Source organism: Canis lupus, chromosome 3 (assembly GCF_003254725.2).
Source record: "Canis lupus dingo isolate Sandy chromosome 3, ASM325472v2, whole genome shotgun sequence".
In the NCBI taxonomy this organism is placed as follows: domain Eukaryota; kingdom Metazoa; phylum Chordata; class Mammalia; order Carnivora; family Canidae; genus Canis; species Canis lupus.
Window position 1 is genome coordinate 13,005,604 of NC_064245.1, and position 20,137 is coordinate 13,025,740.

Below are 20,137 nucleotides of genomic sequence, written 5' to 3' on the forward strand. Positions count from 1 at the left end.
GTCTCATGAAAGAAGCTAGGTTGATTTAGTAACTTTTGTCAGTAAGAAAGGGATTGTAAGTTCCCATTCCAACCCCATATCTGACTTACATATATGGTAAATCACCACATTTTTTATAAAAAAATGTTCATATTGTTACAAACATCCCTCCACCAGAAAGTCAGACCCTTACTCAGTATACTATTTGGGGGTGGGTGGGTGGGAGACTTCCTGTGGCATTATCCCAAATTATTGTTAGAAGTTTATGTTCTTCTAATGTTGTACAGATTTGATATGACAGACCCCAAAAAAGAATTAGAGATAGGTAATAGATATACAGAAAGAAAAACGTATCATCACTCCTGTAACCCATTGATTTTCTTCAAATCACTTGTTCCTTACTTTCCTCTTTTATAATTACCTCTCCTTAATTCACTCATTAATCTACAACGTCCACTTACAGTTCCATGGCTCCACTAAATCTGCTCTGTCAAAGACATCATTGCCCCCTCCATGGCCAGATATAACAAACATGTCTACAGCCTCATGTATTCAATTTTCACTGAGATTGGACACTGCTGGTCTACCCTCTTCCTCTTCCTCTGCCTCCTCTTCCTTTTTTTTTTTTTTTTTAATGTCAGGTTATTTAATATATGGTTAAAAGATTTAAACATTAAAAAGAGTCTATCATTGAAAACAAACAACAAACAAAAAGAGCATATATAGTTGCCAGATTAAATAAACAAAAATACTGGATATCCAGTTAAATTTGAATTTCAGGAAAATAATGCACACCTTTTTAGTATAAGTATAACCTATCCAATATTGAGGCCATATTTTTACTAAAAAAATATTTTTGTTACTTATTTTTGAGCATCCTGTATTTTATCTGGCAACCCATGCCACCACATCCCATGCCTTGTCCCTCTCTCCAGCGACAGTACGTTCTAATTTTAAAAAGCTCTTTCTTATGGCAGTTAGCTCATTTCTAAATGACATTTTTTAAGTTTCTTGATTTTTGACATTTCTTTGCTTTTGTGATAATAAATGAGGATTTACTTCTCTCGTATTACTCCCATTCCTCTCTCCTCCATTCTTTCAACAAAGTGATACTTGCTATGTTAATTGTTATTTTCTTATATGGGTTAGTAAAATCCAACACTTTCAAACTCTTCTTCCATCAACTATAGGTAATATCTTTTGACATCCTGTGAGGCAAGAAAATTAGTATTCCTACCCTATTTTTATCTCTTTATCTCTTCTTCCCACTTCTACCTCTCACTTTCTGCTTTCTGTACTTGCTCTGTTGAATTGACAAAGTTGATACTATTTACCATTTGTTCTATAACAATAATTAAGCCATTAAGTTGATTCTAAAAATTGCAAATCAATAAACTGCTTATATTACCATGACTTTGTAAACATCTGTTCACTGGAAGAACTAATTCCCATTGTGAATATTTTCTTTTCGACTTTACCGAAAATGGACAAATGGCATTTCTTAAAAATTAATTGTAACATGGATTTGACATCGTATCACTGCAGTTTTTGTACTCATTTACTTTATTATCTATTGATACAGCTATACTTTGAAGAGCTTTTTTGCTCATGTATGATGTTGTAATATCATGCATTATTTATTTAGAAAATGTTGATTCAATGAATTATGAAGATCTTCCAAACGTTGACACATTTGATGTTACAATATCAGAAAATAACATTTGTTAGCATCACCACTGATCTCATTAGGAAAGTCTTTAAATACTATGAATCTGTCAGGTTCATAGTAGGGGATACAAGTTTACCAAAATCTCATTTCTCCTTGAAAGTTTGTATTGAGTCAGCCGCAATACGAACTGTGTTGTTTTCTTTGAAGTGACAGGTTCATTTCATTTATTTTAGGAAATGTCTGCCCAAACTCCAAGTTCGAATAACCATAGTTTGCCCATCAGTTGTTCAAGCAAGTAAAAATGGTGTTTCATGGCAAAAGCATCTAATTCAGCTCACAACTGGAACAGAAGCACAGGTGCTTAATACCAAAAACATCAGAGGATTATACACCCTTGTTCTCAAGCACAGAATATTAGAAAAAAGACATGTACTCAAGGGTCAAGATGAATAAAATGAATAATTTCTGTGGCTTCATCAGTGATATTCTTAAATAAAAAGTGGCTTTCTTCTTTTTTTTTTTAAGCCAAAATTTAGAGCAGAGAAGAATTTAGTGCCTAGCAGGTACCAAGTACTGCTTGGTACCACTGTGTTGATTCGTCGCTAAAGCATCAGCAATTTTAACCACCACTGCTTATGCATGATCAGTGCCAACGTCAAAGACATGAGAAAGGCATATTATATCTTAGGATTATTATGAAAATAGCTGTAATTTCACAGACTCCCTGAAAAGGTTTCTGTGGGATGTGTAGAGCCCAATTTGAGAATCATTAATCTAGTGTGGTCCTAGAGGCTTTCCTCTGAAGACTCTTGGACTTAATTCTCTCTGAGCAAAAATCGTGAGACGTCTTTACACAGCTGGGGGTTAGAGCTCCTTTTTTCTGGATCCTATGCTATCTTTTGGTGCTGCTTTACCCCCTTGTTTTATTACAAAACGATGACAGTTTTATAAAAGGTAAATTTTTTTCTAAGTCTTTGCATAGATAAAGTATCTTAATTCTATCTTCACATATGATGGTTTTGCTAGATATGGAGGGTTTTTTTTGAAGATTTTATTTATTTATTCATGAGAGACAGAGAGACAGACAGAGAGAGAGAGGCAGAGACATAGGCAGAGGGAGAAGCAGGTTCCCTGCAGGGAGCCCGACGTGGGACTCGATCCCGGGTCTCCAGGATCACACCCTGGACTGAAGGCAGGAACTAAACCACTGAGCCACCCGGGCTGCCCTAGATATGGAGTTATAGTTTAAAAATAATTTCCCCTCAAAACTTCATATTGCCCCATTGTCTTCTAGTAATTAGTGTTGCTACTGCAAAGTCTAAGGTGATTCTTGGTTGTTGTTGTTTTTGTTTTGTTTTGTTTTTCTTTTTTAATAATAAATTTATTTTTTATTGTTTTTCTTTTTAATAAATTCTTTCCCCCACACCCCTATTGTGAGAGCATTTAAGATCATGGTTGTATTGTTGGTGTTTCTAAGTTTCAACAAGCTGTGACTACCCCTGGGTCTTCTCCCCGCCTCCCTCCGCCCCGCCACTCATGGTACTAAGCCCTCAGTAGGCTCTTTAAATCTAGCTGTATCCTTTGGTTTCTTTGAAATATCCTTGCAGTAGTTCTTTGATAATTTATTCTCTATCATTTGTTTTCTGGGACTTCCATTAGCCAGTTGTTGAAACACCTTGATAGATTTAGTTTTATTTTTCACATTTTTAAATTTTATTTGTAAATTTCCCATCTCTTTAAACTTTTTTTTCCTAATTCCTATTTTTCCCATCTTGGTTTGTAATCCTTCTATTCAATCTTTTTAATTTGGTAGTCTTATTTCCTTATTCAAGAGATCCTTCCTATGTTTCGATTGTTCCTTTTTCCATAGCAACCTTTTCTTGTGTTAGGATATAATGTTTTCTCAAATCTCTCTGATATGATAGAAAGCTTTTTGAGCCTTTTTTTCTATCCCATATATTAAATTTTCACTTCCTCCAGTGTCATTTTTACCTTTTAATTCATCTAAATCTCTTTTTTTTTTTCATGTTAGAGACTTTCTTAAAAAAAAAATGAAGTCTAATTGTGATACAATAAAATTTTCTAGATACATGGGCAGGCCTTATCAGCTTGCATGTTCAGATTTAGATTAAGATTAAGGTGCTTATCAGGAAAGTAGATGGTATTTTTGTAGGTAATTCCTAGAAGCTGGAGAATGTAGGCCTTTGATTTCTATTCAGAGTGATCTCTATTCAGAGATTCAGAGTGCAGGAGCCAGTATTGTGGGGTAGCAAAAGCTATGTATCCTTCCTTTCAATTACTCTGTGCCCAGCCCCTAGTCTCACTTCAATTCTATGCCATACCCGCCAAGTCCTGGACAGCTCCAGGATCTGCACGGCAGATTGGATCTCTCCTTAATCCTTTTTCCCTAAATGTTCTCTGAGCTATGGCTTCCTCTGTCACACTCAGTCACTCCTCCATCTGCCTTCCATTTTCAAGAAATCATTGAAATCAAGTCAGTGATAGTTCTTTCTGGTTTCTTTGTTGTTGTAGGTATATGGCTTTCAAAAAGTTTAGATGTTATCATTTCCTAGGGTCTTGGCCTAGAAAGGGAGAAGAGTAAGTGCTCATCATTCCACCCTCCTTACCCAGTAACTCCCTCCTTTCTTTTGGCTTCTATGATATTTGCTCTTTCAGTTCCCCTCCTCAGCTGGGCTGACTCTTTTTTGCTGGTTCCTTTTCTGTATTGATAATACAACAGTAGAGTTTCTCTTTACTTTAGCCTCTCTTTCTAAGCAATCTTAATCACTGTATCATTCAAAAATGTGTGTCTACATGCAGATCGTTCCCTAATTTGTATTTCCCTCCTTGACCTTGCTTCTAAGACTCCAGGCTCTATTCAATTTCCTGCTGGAACTAATATTTCACAGATACTTCAAGTGTTGGTCTCCAGTATCCCTCCCATACAACTTCTTTCCCCTGGTCAGGCTTCCTTATCTTGGTGGAGGGCTTTTTCCATCTGCAGGACTTTTTCAAGTCCTGTTTCTAGAGAACTGTTCTCCTCTCTATCTGCACGGCTACTTTCTTCTCATTCTTAGACCTTACTTCCTATGTCTCCTGAGAGGAGCCTTCTGTAATTACGCTGCATAAAGTTGCTCCTTCCTTCCCACATTGTTATTCTAAGTATGCTATTAGCAATCCTCATGGAACTTTTCAAATTTGACATTATTATGGGTTTTTTTTTTTTTTTTAGCCTTTCTTATTAGGTGGCAAGGCCCACAGTGGTAGGAACTGTGTTGTATATTTATCACTGCTTTTCCAGCATTAGTGCTTGACGCATAGGAGGAACTTAATAAATATAGTGCAGAATGGATAGATACAGTTTAAAGCGAGTACTAAAATCTCAAAAAACTTCCTTTTTTATAATTATCTGAAGATTACCTTAAAGGATCTCAAAAATACTGTAGCAACTCCTCACTGCTTATTTAATTTCTCAAACTTAATGGAAGCCTAAAAATGTTCAATTAAAATATATGACTGTAATACTTATGAACCTGGTTTAGTCCAGAAAACAATATGAGTGCCTTTCAATCGGCATATATCATTTCCTGAAGAACTCTTAATCATCTGTAGGCTTATTACTCCAAATAAATTTTATTTTCTTTCAATCTTCTCCTTTTATCCTTACTTGACCCAACTTTATGAAATTAATGTAGCTTTTTCAATATAGGCCATGAATGTTCAGTTCAAAATGAATTCTGGATCATGACACCACCTGGGAACACAGGAATAATAAAGAGGTAAGACTTTCCCTGCTAAACCCAGACAGCTTTCTATATTTCACTCCTTTCAACCTGCCAAATAAAATGTCATGAAATACCTTAGACAGATCTAGAGGATCTTACTGTCAGGAAGAGCCATAGTCATCATGTGTATATCAATTGTCCTGCTACAGCTTCTTGGCTTGATTCCCAACACCCACTTCTTCGGGGAAGAAACAGAAACACAAAACTGGTTACGCAGAGAACTAAGCCCTGAGAACTGACAGAAAGAACAAGAGATTATTGATGACCACGGATGGGACATTTTGCCCAGTCTAGTCCTCACCACAAGCGCCTTCTATTATCCCCCGGTACTAGAAAGATTCACTTGGGCTTAGCCTTCCATATGCTATTAGTGATCACAGGAAAAGACCATCTTAAAATGCTATAGTTATTCGTTTTAATGGAAGAATTCTTAAAAATAGTCATTTTACCCAATTTTTGAAGTCAAGTACATGTCTGGTGTAGTGATTCCTCTGATCTCATGGGAGGTGCAAAGGGAAGTAGGAGGGCCCAGCAGAGGGGGGGGGGTCAACGGTTGCCAGGAGAGGTGACTAGCACAGAACCACAAGTGGGGAGGAAGCTGTGCTAATTAACTGGCTATGACTCGATAGCTTCATTGGTCTCTGAAGCCCAGGATGACACCTGTGTCCCTCAGTGTGCTCTGGCTAAGCTTAGAAACACTTCCTAAAGAAGAGAATGAATCAGTTTCAACTTTGAAGTCTGACCACCTAGATTTGAACACCATCTCTGCCACTTCCTGGCTGTGTGACTTTAACAAGTCACTTAGCCTCTGTGAGTCTCCAATTTCTCATCTGAAAATGTGCATAAAATTGGAACTTCTCTCTATGTTTTTTTTTTTTTTTTTTGTGAGGATTCATTGAAAACGTTCTTAGAATTGTAACAATAGGAAATGAGAGCTCAGCATACGACTATTGTTAGTTGCTGTGGCCATTGCAGCTAACTTATATTGTTCATCCCTTTTCTCTTAGCAACTATCCCAGCTTGTTTGGGTTTGCATACCCACCCTTGCAAGACCTGTGTAGTTTGGGTGATGTTCTACATGAGTCTGACTCAACATCCCTCTGGCTCTAGGTGTGGGGCTCCTGGCTCAGGTCTAATCTAACCAGCATTGTCCTACCACCTAAACCTGGTTTCTGGTTCTAAGATAGATTTGTGATCTAATTCAGTCCATTGAGACTTGAGATGATCACCAGGGACTTCCGGAAAAGAAGCTTCCTTGCTTTCTTGAGAAAGGTTTCAGAAGGGAGGTAGCATCATCATCATCATCATCATCATCATCATCACTATTGCTATTACTACTACTATTATCGTTATGGATGGCAACTCTAGGTTTTCTAAAAGGTTCCGACATTTGCCTTTTACCACTATGAGCCTGCTGTGGAAGGAGGAGTCAGCACTGAGCACAAAACAGACCAAAGGGATTTACTGAACTTTTCCATGAGCAGAGGGAGCAGGGACAAGGTTATGAAATCTGCAGGATTCCCCACAGGTCAGACCCTCTGAATCAGGGCCAAGGAGCTGAGAAACTTGGGTCTAATAAGCTGTCTCAGGAGCCTTTTGAAAACGGTTCATGAATTTTTTACTGCAATAAGGCAGAAAGTTATGGGATATCAACAGATCTGAAAAAATGAGGTTCCTATACTTTCAGTAACATAGGACAGAGAAGTATTTTGATGGATTTCTTTCAATTTGTAGTAGCAAAAGCAATGCCATTTTGGAGAATAGTGCAGTTGCAAAACTTACGACTTGAAACCCAGCTATAAGGTACTAATGCTGACACCAGCAACATATGGCTTGCAAGCCAGTTATGAGATACAGACAGTTTTCACTATCAGGGGGATCTCTCACCCTTTCCCCTGGAACCAAAGTTCCCTCTGGTTGAGAAAACTACCACAGGGAAGTAAAAACAGTAGCTGACAAATGTTACAGCCTCGTGTTAGCAGTTATGTTTATCTACCTCTGGGAGACAACCTTGGCATGCAAATTTTCAAAGCTTGCCAACCTTTGTAGCAAAGCACAGTAAAACCAACTGACATTTATATTTTGTTTGGTCGCTTGGTTCTCTGTGATGCTTATATTTTTCTTAAGCTTAACCAAGTGGTAACCAGGCCCAACATTTATTCTTGATTAATCAGAGACATCAGGTTATAATTCATCCAAAAAGTAAAGGCTGCCAGAGGCATTTAATCATGTAAATAACAAGTAAGGGAAGGGAAAGAATGTAACCAAGCCTGATTCTCAACAGCCTTTTGAAATGCTTCATGAATTTTTAACTGCAAGAGGGCAGGAGCTTGTCTTTATGACTCAGCTGAAGGATGGTTCCTCATAACCTGCTGGTTTCATTTGAAGTTCAGAAAAAAGAACGTTATCTACTAAATCATCAACATGGCTGGTTATAATCCCTTGAGTCTCTCTTGGAGACTTGGTTCTGGCATATAAATCTGTAACCAGCCCCAGATTTGGGGAAAGAACAATGGTAAGTATAAGTAGAAAATAACCCCACCACCACCTACAACTTTGTCAAGGGGAAGACTTCCTCTGTGGGTCTGATTTCTGAGTGATCCAGCTCAAATGAAAAAATCTTGGCTCATTTATTTCAGGAATGTTGATCTGATAAAAAGTGGATAAAATGACAGGCTGTGTGGGCCATGTGACATACATATGGTCCATCATAGAATAAAATGAATGAATACCTGCCCCCAATGGAGTTTATAGCCTACAAAGTGACTATGGAGGATTAAATCAATGTGGGAACACAGAGCAAATAATGAGCCAAGGAAGCCAGATGAGGAGTCAGGATGAATCACCCTTCAGTGATCAATATAGTTCCAACCTGCTTCTAACCTTCGTCCTCAGAGACAGCTAAGCTACATAAGAATACCGCAAGGTTAATGCCCAGGAAGGCCGAGTTCTATTTTCTGCTCTGTTCTTTGTAGCAGGAGTAAATATTAGTAATACATGGGTGTAAAAAAACACTATGTTGGAAACTAAGAAGAATCTCCCCAAGCTTATAACTGCCTGTGGTGGTGGGAAATTCATCCTTGATCTCATTTTGGGGAGCTGCCTCTACCTTTCTAAGGTTAAATTATAGTATCAGTTGACTTGTAAATTCAGAATATAGGGGAAGGATATCCTACTACTGGCTTCACCTTGGTCATGTTCTCTGTGAAATGGGCAGCTTGGGCATAGGAAACATTTCCAAGCTTGGGAGATACTTCACGACCCACATCTGGCTGCCTGAGCCGCAACGCATTGTCCTTCCCATGTAGGTTGTGTATCCCAGAGAGCTATGAATGAGCATGGCCCTGGTCCCCACTTCCTGTTGAATGGCTAAAGCCCTGACCCCTTCGGCCCCAAGGATATTTTGATGTCTCCTTCTCAAATTGATCCTGTTTTGCTTTCCCTAAACCTTGAAACTGCCTTCCTTTTTCAGATGCTTTGCTGTCATTGTTTCCATGAGTTTACATGTTGAAAACAAAAATTGAAGCTGAGTTTACCTGCTACTTCTGCTCTTGGCTCTGTAGCACAAGAGTCTGTTAGTCATAGATACAAAAGGCTGAGCTAACTTTTCAGGATGGGAAAGGAAAATGTATTAAGAGCAGTGAGAACTAAACATGATTTCATTATCAATAGGTGGTCCTGCCATACATTGGTGTGGATGGCATAAGCAATTCAATGATTTGTTCCTCTTCCACATACCAGATTTAAGTCCATAAATAGAGGAGACAAAAGAAACCTGTATCTTTGTTAGAGACTTCCAGCTATTTCAAAATACATATTCTTGACTTCTTCTTTGGTAGCAGTACTGCTGATTTAGCTGAAGATCTAGATACTTGTAATAGAGACCACATTTCCCAGCTTCTTTTGCAGCTAAATGTGGCATTGTGGCTGAGTTCTGGCTCATAGAGGGTTAAGTGGAAATGTCATATGTAAATTCTACGTGTGTAAAGTGTCCTCAAGGAGAAAGGGCACATCCTTCTTTGTTCTTACCCTTTCCTGCCGGCTGGAGTGCAGTTACAGTGACTGAGGATGCTGCAGCAGTCTGGGGTCCTGTGGTGTGCTATGTGTATTGAGGAGGGGGGAGCAGAAAAATGGACCCTGGTGACTTCACAGAGCTTCACCACCAGCCCTTGACTGTCTACCTGCAGGCTTCCTCCACCCTACAATGACATTATCTCCTGTCTTAAAACATAACTATTATTTTGAGCTATCCCAACCAATGCTCCTCAAGGTAAATGAAGTAATACCAAGTTTTATCCTTTCAGAAGAATTCTATGCCATTAGCAATTTCATAATACTGGAGGAAAACAGAGCAACTTCACAATATAAGAAAAAACATGTAAGTTTTGAGTTTTCTCTGATATTTTCTTTTTTAAAAAAGATTTTATTTATTTGAGAGCGAGCATGAGCAGGGGGAGGGGGAGAGGGAGAAGCAGGCTCCCCATTGAGCAGGTAGCCCCATATGAGACTCTATCTGGGTACCCTGGTATCATGACTTGGGCCAAAGGCAGACACTTAACTGTAGCACCGTACATAAGACAAGGCATTGTCACATGGCACTGATAACTCTCACAAAAGGAGGATGGCTTGAAAGGCAGCAGGAAGTAGTGCCAAGAGTTAGAGGTTGGCCTGTGGCATTGGGAACCATGGAAGGTGTCCGAGCTGCCTGTTGATTAGCAATGTGGATAGGAAGAGCCTGGCATCATCAGCCGCAGCTCCTTACACATGGATGCTGAGAGGATTCAGTGTTTTGAAACATTTGAAATATTTCTTAGGGTCCCTCAAAATATCTAAGGACAGAAGGGAAAGTTTTGCAAAAAGTTTGAGGTCCTATAATATTAAGTGAGGGTCAGGGTAGAACAACAATCTTTTTTAAAAAAAATATTTTATTTATTCATGAGAGACAGAGAGAGAGAGAGAGGCAGAGACACAGGGAGAGGGAGAAGCAGGCTCCATGCAGAGAGCCTGACGTGGGACTCGATCCCGGGTCTCTAGGATCACACCCTGGGCTGAAGGCAGACGCTAAACCGCTGAGCCACCCGGGCTGCTCAACAATCTTTATCACTATTAATATGACCCCAGTTTAGCCTGAGGCTCTTCTGGCCTGGGGAAAACATAGGTTACATTTTTTTTTAAAAGGCTTCTTACAACTGTCTATTGCTGTTTTTTGATGCACAACATCCTGTTTACCAATATATAGGCCTGAGACAGGATAAAATGGCCCTTCCTAACAACCACCTAAAGGTATTTTAAATTGGAGGAGAGAGATTTGCCTCCAAGAAATAATATTGTCTTATGTATGGAATGTGTACGAAGTAGTAGGTAGGTGACAGTACTGACATATTATTCTTCTAAAATAGGACAAAACAGTTCAAGGACAAATAATCTTTTACATCTGAAAATTAAGAAAAATGGAGAATAGGTGATTAGCCAATAAAGCATTTGAATATGAAGGTCTCTAATTTGGTTTGAGATAATACTTTGAACTCTACCTTCTGTAGAAACATTGTATACGCCAAGGTTTGGTCCTTACCTGGCTGTCCTCCACAGTGCAGTGAAGCTTGTACAACCCTATCCATGAATTCCTTCAATCAAACATTATCTGATCATCTTTTATGTTTTAGGACATGATAGGTCTCCTATGAAATTATAGAGAATTCAAAGATTAATAAAACATAATTTTTGTCATGGAGGGGAAACAGACACACATAAGTAGATCATTATAATGTGATAAATAAAGCTATGTGACTATATGGCTATAGGAGTGAAAAGTCACATGGATGAATATGTGACACATGTGGATATGTGGTCTTTGAGTTGGTCTTTCACAACAAATGAAACTTTATTAAAGGTTGAAAAGTCAGGTAGAGCATCTAATATTAGGCCTTGAGAGGTTATAGACAATATTATTTCCGGAGCATGAGAAATAGTTTAGTGTGGCTAGGGCGAAAGGAGCATGACTTGGTACTGGGGAAGGTGAGGCCAGGATAGGTTGGGGCCAGCTTGCAAAGCACTGCATGCCAAGCTAAGCAATTTGGACTCAAATGTTTAGTTTCTGTGATGACTCGTTAAAGGGTTTTAAACAGTAGAATGACATGATCAAATTTGGTTTGGCGGTTGTTTCATCAATACTTACTGAGTTTTTATTAGGCCCCCAACACTGTTCATGGGATAAAAGGAATAGTCTGCTGAGGGAACCTACAGTTCTATGGCAGAGACAACCACATAAACATGCTTGGGTAATTGTCCATGCAGGACATGCTGGGCTTAGCTCAGCTTGGGAGATTCAGAAAAGTGTCCAAGAGGACCTAAGTTGAATCTTGAAGACCTGATTTGATTAATGTGTGTCTCCAGCTAGAATGGAATCTCATGGACTTTTGGAAGGGTTCCTGGCACACAGCAAGTGTTATAGAAATGTTTGTTAAATTAAATACATTTTAAAAATAAGGGCAACAACTCTTTTGTTCAGTGTCTGGAATAGTGCCCACACATAGGATGTGCATCACAGATATTTGATGAAGAATGAAAGAAGGCAAGAAGGAAGGACGGGCTGAGGTAAGGAAGAGTATTCTAGGTAGAATGAACAATATACACAAGAACTCGGAGACATGAAAGAACAGAGGACGTACAGCTGAATATAAACTTTGAGTACTGAGTAGTGAGTACTGAGGTAAGTGAGATGCCATGTGATACTGTGGAGAGGGTTGAGATTTACCTTATAGGGTACTGGCAGCCAGAAGGCTTTTTAGATATCTCATTTAAAAAAAAAAGATTTTATTTATTTATTCATGAGAGACACACAGAGAGGCAGAGACACAGGCATAGGGAGAAGCAGGCCCCATGCAGGGAGCCCGATGTGGGACTCGATCCCAGGACTCCAGGATCATGCCCTGGGCCGAAGGCAGGCGCTAAACCACTGAGCCACCCGGGGATCCCCTAGATATCTCATTTTGGATAGAATTTGGAGATTGGGCTGAAGGAATAAAACCAGATTGTTAGCTATGGCAATAAAAAGATGGCAAGGAACGGATGGATTTGAGTACTGAGGTAGTATAACTAGAGGCTTGGACATTTATTGGGCGGTAAGGATGAGAGAGGGAGGGGAGCAAGGATGGGATACATTTTCTTTCTTGGTTATACAGGAAACACACACTGGCACGTGTGTGTGCCACAGTCCACGTGTGCATGTGCACACACACAGAAGTTGGCTGAGGTGAAGTGTTTATTTCGGACGTTGTGCGTTAAGCCTCCTGCAGCACGTCTGAGTGTGCATGTTCAGAGGACTATTGGAAATGCAGATCTGGGATAAAAAAGGGAAAGGGGACTCCGTGGGAAGATGGCACACTGAGCACAGGCTCCAGCCTCCCTGCATCACCTCCAGAAATAGTAGAAGAAAACAGAAAGCGAAATAAACCCAAATCAGTGATGGGAAACAGAATGGGCTATTCTTGGGGACTAGAAATCATGAGAAATCTCTGAAAGATGAAAGCAGGTGGATGACATGGAGGAAAAAAATCACAGCCAGTCGAAAACTTGGGTCAAAGTGAGGATGAGATTTAGGAGTGTGGAGGACAGAGACTTCATTCAAGGAAGGGCAACAGGACGGGTTCCTGGAGTCATATAAGAATGAGTGGGGTACACTACAGGAGTGACCAGTGGTTTTGTCTTTTTTTTTTCTTTCCAAAAATGGATTTAGGGGGGAGCCCAGGTGGCTCAGCGGTTTAGCACTGCCTTCAGCCCAGGGTCTGGTCCTGGAGACCCAGGATTGAGTCCCACGTCAGGCCTCCTGCATGGAGTCTACTTCTCCCTCTGCCTGTGTCTCTGTCTCTCTCTCTCTGTCTCTCTCTCTCCCTCTCTCCCCCTCCCTCTGTGTGTGTGTGTGTATCTCATGAATAAATAAATAAAATCTTTAAAAAAAGACAAAAATGGATTTAAGTGCAAAAGGATGTATATAACATGGTGAGATAATATACAAATAGTTTTGAAAAGAGAGAAAGAGAAAATAACAATTAAAAAGTAAGATGAAGCTTGGTGTGTGGTGTATTAAGAATCATGCTTTGAAAAAAAAAGAATCATGCATTGATGTGGATGGAACTGGAGCATATTATGCTGAGTGAAATAAGTCAGTTGGAGGAGAAGACCAATCATTATGTGGTTTCACTCATATGTGGAATATAATAAATAGTGGAAGGGATTATAAGGGAAAGGAGGGGAACTGAGTGGAAAAAATTAGAGAGGAAGCCAAAGCATGAGAGACTCCTAACTCTGGAAAAAAAAAAAAAGGATTGCAGAAGGAGAGGTGGGTAGAGGGTTGGGGTAACTGGGTGATGGGCAGTAAGGAGGGCACTTGATGGGATGAGCACTGGGTGTTACACTATATGTAGGCAAATTGAATTTAAACTAAAAAAATAAAAAGAAAGAAGAAAGAAAGAATCATGCCATGAGATCCTATGTGCTTGCTAAACAGATAAGTCACAAATTTGGCTATATACTTATGATCAGTGAGAAAAGGGAAACTGTTTCTTTATATGACTGATAACATCCAAAGGGTTAAAAACAAATTACCTACTTCTTTGTTTTTTTTAAAGAGTTATTCATTTATTCTAGAGAGAGACAGTGAACATGTGTTGGGGAGGGGCAGAGAGATCAGGAAAGGGAGAGGGTGAGGAACAGAGTCTCCACTGAGGGCAACCCTGGACTCAATCTCAGGAACCTGAGATCATGACTGAGCCAAACCTAAGAGTCAGACACATAACAGACTGAGTCTTCCAGCCACCCCCCCCCCAATATTTTAAAATTTAATATTCTAAACAATTTTGTTCTTAGTCCAAATTCATTGGGCTTTATATTGTCCTTCGATTTCTCCTCAGAAAAAGAAAGTCTTGTATACTTTGCTGTCTGCTGAGTAACTATCAGTGCAAAGTAAAGGTTAATTCTCATGGTGCATATCAACAATTTGTAAAGGAATCTTCCACAAGATTTGAATCAAAGGATTTTATCCAAGATTATTGACACAGCTATCCTTTTATTTATTTTTTAAAAAGATTTTATTTATTTGTTCATGAGAGACACAGAGAAAGAGAGAGAGAGGCAGAGACACAGGCAGAGGGAGAAGCAGGCTCCATGCAGTCCTGATGTGGGACTCGATCCCAGGTCTCCAGGATCATGCCCTGGGCTGAAGATGGCACTAAACCACTGAGCCACCCAGACTGCCCCATATCCCTTTATATTACAATAAATTCTGTTGAACCTTGATGTTGGGCAAGCCTTAAAAATCCCTCTTTCTCAGAGATGGCTGATTGGCCCAACACAAAGCTTCCTAGGATCCTAGGAATCCCTGATCCAAAGCTTTGTAACAACGAGAACACCTTGGCCATGGGATGCTGTCCACAGGTGTTCTGTAAAGAATTAGAGATAATAGAGAGAAGCCAGCGTTACTCCAACAGAGTCCAGCCTTTGAGTTAATTTCCCTGAAAGCTTAATGGACATTATAAGATAAATTTGATTTAAATGCCTCGTAACTCTGTGCACAACAAAGGAAACAACAAAACCGAAAGGTAACCTATAGAATAGGAGAAGATATTTGCAAATGATAATCTGATAAAAGGTTGGTACCAAAATATATAAAAAGATTATAAAACTCAACACCCCAATCCCAAATAATCCAATTAAAAAATGGGCAGAAGACATGAATAGACATTTTTCCAAAGACATCAGATTGTCAACAGACACATGAGAAGGTGTTCAGGATCACTTATCATCAGGGAAATATAAATCAAAACTACAATGAGAGATTTCCTCACACCTGTCAGAATGGATAAAACCAACAACACAGGAAACAATAGGAGTTGGTGAGGATGTGGAGAAAGGGGAACCCTCTTGCACTGTTGGTAGGAATGCAAATTGATGCAGCCGCTCTGGAAAAAGTATGAAATTTCCTTAAAAAGTTAAAAATAGAACTACTATATAATCTAGCAATTGACTACAGGGTATTTGCTTAAAGAAAACAAAAATACCAATTCAAAGGAACGTATTCACTCCTATGTTTATAGCAGCATTATCTACAAGAGCTAAATTATGGAAATAGCCCAAGTGTCCATGGACTGATGAATATATCAATAGATAGATATATCAGATATAAGCATATAAGATATATATATATATATCAGAATATTATTCTGATAATCAGATATGCTTATCAGATATAAGCATATAAGATATATATATATATATATATATATATATATATATCAGAATATTATTTGGCCATAAAAAAGAATGAAATCTTGCCATTTGCGGTGACATGGGTGGAGCTAGAGAGTAGTATACCAAGCAAAATAAATCAGTCAGAGAAAGACAAATACTGTATGGCTTCATTCACATGTGGAATTTAAGAAACAAAACAAATGAGCAAAGGGAAAAAAGAAGATAAAATGACAAGCAAGAAACAGACTCTTGGGATCCCTGGGTGGCGCAGCGGTTTGGCGCCTGCCTTTGGCCCAGGGCGCGATTCTGGAGACCCAGGATCGAATCCCACATTGGGCTCCCAGTGCATGGAGCCTGCTTCTCCCTCTGCCTATGTCTCTGCCCCTCTCTCTCTCTCTGTGACTATCATAAATAAATTAAAAAAAAGAAAAAAAAGAAAAAGACTCTTAACTATAGAGAACAAACTGATGGATACCAGAGGGGAGGTGGGGGGATGGATGAACTGGTGATGGAGATTAAGGAGTGCACTAGTGATGAGCACCAGGTGATGTATGGAAGTGTTGAGTCACTATATTGTACACCTGAAACTAATACTACACTATTTGTTAACTGACTGGAATCTAAAAACTTAAAAAATAATAAAAAGCAAACCAAAAACCAAAAACCTAGTAACCCCGAAATAGGAAGATAGTATAATTTGTGCTCTGTAGTTTTTAAGCATGACTCTCGGACACTCCCAGATATCCCACGAGTAAATAAAGTGTCTTTAATAAATATATCCTTTTTCTTTTAGCTAGCTAATGTGGATTCTGTTCTCTGCAACTGAGAGCCCCAGTGATATAATAACTCCAGAGAAAAGAGAGAAAAAGTGGTAAGGTTCATGCTGGACATGACCCTGTAATTAAATAATTACCAAATGTGTATGAGTACTGGAAATACATATTGTTGCCCTGGTGTTATTCTTTATTACTATGTTTATTTCCTTATTTAGATTTAAAGTGCCTCAAAGACAAGGACATTTCTTCTCTCATCAGAGAAGATCAGTATTAAGAACATGGGCTCTTCCACCAGACTGCCTCATACGAATCCTGTCTGCCCTATTTCTTAGCTGTAGGACCTTCTCTCTGTTCCTTATAAATGTTCAGATTCGATGTGATAATAACCATAAAAAGTTTATCACAGTCCCACCAATGTGGCAAGACATAACAAAGACCAGCTGTAATTATGATCACATGACAACTGTATAGAACTCATTATAATGACAGCAAAAGAGTGAAAAAGTGCATGGAAATCACCTCCAATCCTGTAATATTATAGGATGTGGGGATTTTTCCCTGAAGGTTTTTTCTTGTTCGCTGATGGAGCAATGGTGAGTTGAGAAACATTTCAAACTGTCAACTTACTTTAGCATCCCCCAGTCTTCCCGCACAACTCACTCCAGCCATACTTATTGCCAGCTCCATTTATATATCCTCCTTCCCAAATCTCTTCTATATCTGATTCCACATAGAAATCATTACAGGCAGTGTTTATGCAAGTCTCCATGGTGACAATCCATTCTCTGGTCTCCACGGTGACACTTGCAAACACTTATAACCTCTCAAATTCATTTTGTTTGTTTATTTGAAATGTCTACTGATTTGATTTATCAGCCTAAGCCATGCATAACAACACAAATCTACATCTTTCCAGGAATAAAAAGAGAGACAGAAGAGAGAACGAAGGGAAACATATTTAGGGCATGTCTCTAAAAACTGTATGGGGAAACCAAAACCAAAATTTTTATTTCACTCCTTAAATAGAGGAGGAATGCATAATTAGCACTTAAACTTATTTACAAGCTGTCTTTAAAGGTAGAACTAGAATCTCTGTAAAAACAAAGATGTGTGATACAAATATCATTGAGTCAGTAATCCGAGGATCTGAAATCTAGACCTAATATCAGGATGATCAATCATCTCGGGACTGAGGGGTTTCCTGGCATGTGGGGCTTTTAGTGCTAAAGTTAGGACAGTCCTGGGTGTCCTAATTTTCTTCATGTTATTGAGGAACTGGGGAGAATCATTGCTGTGGTTACTTCCAGCCTGAATGGTTTATGATTCTACACAGCAGAGCTGGCTGTTTGCCCCAGAAGCATCCAAGTGCACCATGAGGATGGTATATCATGCTCTATTTCCCAATTATAAATGCATATCGGAAGTGAAAGTGTTATTTCTTTTAAAGTTGAACATGCGTAGATGAGATAAACTGGTCAAGTGAGTTAAATCATACGCATTCTTCTTACTTGCGTTTTTTCCCTGACATTTTTACCAAATAAGAAATTCTGTTCTGGAAAGCAGGCAAAAGTGAATTACATTTATTTTTCAAAGCAACTTTGCTGCTAAGGGCCCACTATCCTGCTACAGCAAAACGTTTCTAACCACCAGTAACAAATTTGCTGGTACGCAGACGTCTGCACTTTCCCCATTCTGCCTGAGAAGGGAGAATGGACAATAAAAGATGCCAGGCCAACATAGGTCTTTGCTTCACAGCAAGAGAACAAACAACATGCCAAAACTATAACAAATTATTCAGAACAAATCTCATTTTTTATTTTCACACAACCGAAAGGTTTCATCATGGTATTCAGGAATGTGGGAGATTGGGGAGCTAGGCAGAGATGTTTGGAACAGAAGTAATATATCGGTGTTTCCATTTCAGTTCACAGCATTTGCATGTTCCTTGCAACAATTTATATGTGAAGAAATATAATTGCTTTTGTAGAAAGAAAACGTACAAGACTGTTTTTCCCCCTAAAATGTAGATTCACCATGTCAGGAGAGGCTTCCTGGTTCATAGATAATCCTTTTGCAACTTGATGACTCTTATGTGAAGCATTTTTCACTAGCACACTCTCATTACTGATAGGCTTGCCCAAATACCGCAGGTTTATCTGTCTGTCTATCTGTTCATCTTGAAGGATATTATTTATAAAACAATAATTAGAGAAAGAATGATTAAAGGAAAAAAGACCCCTTAATTATAAGGATATTTCTTAGAAATGCTTTGGAATTTCTCATCTTGGCTTATTCCAATTATATTTTCCTTAAAAAATTTTTAAAAATTAACTTTATTGGATTTTCTTCATTATTATAAAATCAATCCATTGCTTATTCTCTTCTATACCAGGATGATGTCTGCTGTCACCCATTCTTGCCCTTGAAGGGGAGGGGATGTCTTCGACAACATGGAGACACTGAAGTTATGCTTTGGAAGTGACCAATATAAGCAAAGGAGTTTTGTTTGCCTTCTCTAGGTGCTGTACACTGAAGAATTTAAGCCTCTGGCTTTGTTTTCTTGGGCTAGAAACACGGGCAGATCTTGCTGCCTTGATCACTGGGGCAGCAAAGATATTCTGAGGATAGGACAGAGAGCACAAAAGGAAAAAGAACTTTCCACTGTAAATTCCTGGTCAATTCTGTACAGTCTGAGGGGCAACCTCCATAGCAACAATAAATGAATGTTTGAACCATCCTCTGAATGCTTTGTATGTTTGTAATCACCTACAAATAAATTTGGGTTCATTCTTGTGATGGATTATACCTTACAAATATGGGTGGGGGTGGCACTGTTCCACTACAATACAGGAAACTAGACGTCTAGATGGAATAAGCCAGGACCACTATACTACCACAGACAAATTATGTGTAGACCCAGCTTGAGCTGTCGGTGTACTTGGCATGTCCTCTTATGAAGAGGGACGTCGAAGGGCAGGTGTGATCAAGCACTGCAAATTGCTATGTGAGGCTACAAGACAAGAGAATGGATAATGTCTTAATAGAAATCTGGAACTATGCTTTAATGTGAAGGCTTATTGGTATGATTCTACAGATTTCCTACAGAAGGTGGAGGAGTGGGCATTATGGACTCTTGTGTCATCCAATGCAGAATTTAAAGAAGGGTGAACTACTCCTTGGCAGGATGGAAAGCGTCCAAGTGAAATGCTGGAATAGGTGAAAGAACCCACCACCAACAAATGTGGCCTTCCCCCTCCAGCACCCACATGCCAGGACCCTGGTACGAGAAGCAGGAAAGCAATGTAGCTTGTGCTCCAGGGTAACAGGTCCCAGAGAGCACAAGCTGATATTTGTGGAGTCTCTCGATCAAGTACCAGAGAAAGACTGTGAACTGCTGATTGAACACATTTAGGAGATGCTCTAGGCATGGATTATCTCAAAGGGCAGAAAACAGGAAGATTGTGGGGGCGATCAGAGGGTCTCATCTTGCACTTAGTCCATGGGACAAAAGCTAAGAAGAATGTGCATTTTATTAGGTTGTCTGCTCACCCCAAGGCAAGTCTTTGACAGAGATGTGATTAACAAGGGCATACGCTAGGCATTGGCCAGCAAAGAGAAGAGGAGATGCCTTCTAGTTTTGTTTCTTAGATTGGTTCTGAAAACTCAGGAAAGGCTGAAATCTG

General features: G+C 39.2%; 2 long non-coding RNA genes across 5 annotated transcripts; one reads left to right on the forward strand and one right to left on the reverse strand.

The window, feature by feature from the left end:
• Positions 1-1,482: 1,482 nt before the first annotated feature.
• On the reverse strand, positions 1,483-17,410 carry LOC112654054 (uncharacterized). 4 transcript variants are annotated; one of them, XR_003132687.3, is made up of 4 exons: positions 16,974-17,410; positions 11,006-11,111; positions 5,508-5,668; positions 1,483-5,402 (listed from the first exon to the last, which is right to left on the reverse strand). It is a non-coding gene; the product is annotated as an uncharacterized LOC112654054 (long non-coding RNA). The 4 variants fall into 4 exon arrangements; XR_003132686.3 differs by having other exon boundaries at positions 17,082-17,409; XR_003132688.3 differs by having other exon boundaries at positions 5,508-5,611; positions 17,082-17,408.
• Positions 9,526-19,181, forward strand: LOC112654055 (uncharacterized). The gene is made up of 4 exons (XR_003132690.3): positions 9,526-9,811; positions 11,942-12,027; positions 16,472-16,549; positions 18,847-19,181. It is a non-coding gene; the product is annotated as an uncharacterized LOC112654055 (long non-coding RNA).
• The last annotated feature ends 956 nt before the right edge of the window (positions 19,182-20,137 follow it).